Here is a 2,374-nt window from a genome sequence, read left to right as displayed (position 1 = left end):
CATAACAATATGCCTTTCACAAACACTACAAAAGTGTATAAATAAGACGCATTAAACACGTCCATAAAACCACAATGAGGACATAGCAAGTTTTCATTAATAATTGGGTACATCGTACGAAAAGCATCAGAATTATCTTAAATAGGCACATAATTCAAGTTCAAAATCACAACATAACATACATAGGCATTTCACATTAAGTCCTTTAGGAAATAATGTCTGGAGGGTGAAAATCCAAAAACATTCTCTTTTGCTCAGAGTATTATTAATATCACCTCCCCTGTCTGATATCTTGACTTTCTCTATGCCACAAAATCTAACGGTTGAAATGTCATGCTTTAGGTCATTAAAATGTACTGCGACTGGATAATCCCTGTTGTTTCGCCTAATTGAACTTTTATGTTCACTAATTCTCTGTTTGAGAGAACGGGAGGTCTTACCGACATAGCAGAGCCAACATGGACATTTAATAATGTAAATAACATGGGTGGTGGAAAACGTAATGGATTTTTAAATTCAGCCGGCAAAGTTCAAAGTATATGTGGTTGTGAACATTACGGAGTGTTCTTTGACTTTAGCGGGTCTTTTTTTGTAACAATTCATCTCGTGTTTTTCCCAATGCCAAATGAAGAGCTTCATCCACACATTGTGGCGAATAGCCTCGTCTTAGAAACCTAATGCGCATCTCCGCTGCTTTTTCTAGATAATCCTCTGTGGAGTGGCATATACAGCGCAGTCTGAAAAACTGGCTTCTTGGAAGTTCTCTTTTTAATGGCTCAGGATGGAAGCTGCCCCCCTGTAATAGAGTATTTCTGTCCGTTTCTTTTCTATACAGAGTTGTAAACAGGGTTCCATTTGATTTCTCAATCCACATATCGAGGTAATAAACACGTTGAGTGTCACATTCAATAGTGAATTTGAGATTGGGGTCAATGTCATTGAGTAGTGACATAAAATCTGACAGCTCTTGTTCAGTTCCTTCCCATATGCAAAAAAATGTCGTCAATATATCGATACCACTTCAGGACTTTATTCAAAAATGGGTTTTCGTTTTCATTATTGACAAAACTATACTATAACTACTGTTACCTGAAGGAGGGAAATGAGGTACAACACCTGATTGGCCCCACCCCTTCCTGGGTCGGTGAAAAGCGGTATTAAATTGAAGGAATAAATCCAAGCCTCACTCTCATCAACTGTGGAAGGTGGGGCTTCCAGCGAGGCGTGGATTTAATAGTATGTTGTACCTAGTTTCCCTCCTTCAGGGAACAGTAGTTATAGTCATAACGTGTGGATTTAATAGTATGTTGTACCTAGTTTCCCTCCTTCAGGGAACAGTAGTTATAGTCATAACATCACGCTTGTCATATGATGAACTTCAACTTAAATACTGGATCTTGCTGTGGGACAGTTTTTTGTATTCAGATCTCTGAAATGCACTCTAACTACGTAACATTTAGTGTCTCCTTATGTTACGCTGGGAAAACAGTTTTCATGGGCACAGAAATCCTAAATCATTTCAGAGTTTGCTAAATCCAATGGTTCTAACCGAATGTCCCCTTAACTTTATTGACAACACCCAAATGGATACTGTCATTAATGCAGGTCTTCAATAATTACACATAATACTTAATACTGTAGCTGTTTAGTTAAAGTCACATGTTCATATCACACATATCATCAGCTGATCCAGGAAATCATTTTCTGAATGCCAGTCAAATGACAAACATCACGACATGGGTATATCTGCTGTTTGGTGAAGTTATGGGTCCTACAGTAGGTCTATGTTATTGTTAGGTGAAGTTGTGGATCCTACAGTAGGTCTAAGTTATTGTTAGGTGAAGTTATGGGTCCTACAGTAGGTCTATGTTATTGTTAGGTGAAGTTATGGGCCAATTTAGCAAACAGTGTACAGACCCTCATTGTCAGGCTGATGGAAAAGCTAGCCAAAGAACATTTTACTGGTTGAAGTGTTTTTTAAGTGCAAAGAGGTTGATTTGCGATGATCAAATCAAAGTTTATTTATCACGTGCGCCGAATACAACAATCTAACCAATAGTGCGAAAAAAAGGTGTGTGTGTGTGTGTGTGTGTGTGTGTGGGTAGGTACGTAAGTAAAGAAATAAAACAACAGTAAAAAGACATTTGAAAATAAGAGTAGCAAGGCTATATACAGACACCGGTTAGTCAGGCTTATTGAGGTAGTATGTACATGTAGATATGGTTAAAGTGACTATGCATATATGATGAACAGAGAGTAGCAGTAGCGTAAAAAGAGGGGTTGGCAGGTGGTGGGACACAATGCAGATAGCCCTGTTAGCCAATGTGTAGGAGCACTGGTTGGTCGGGCCAATTGAGGTAGTATGTACATGAAT

Source organism: Salmo trutta, unplaced genomic scaffold (assembly GCF_901001165.1).
Source record: "Salmo trutta unplaced genomic scaffold, fSalTru1.1, whole genome shotgun sequence".
NCBI lineage: Eukaryota > Metazoa > Chordata > Actinopteri > Salmoniformes > Salmonidae > Salmo > Salmo trutta.
Note: the sequence above shows the minus strand (reverse complement) of the source record.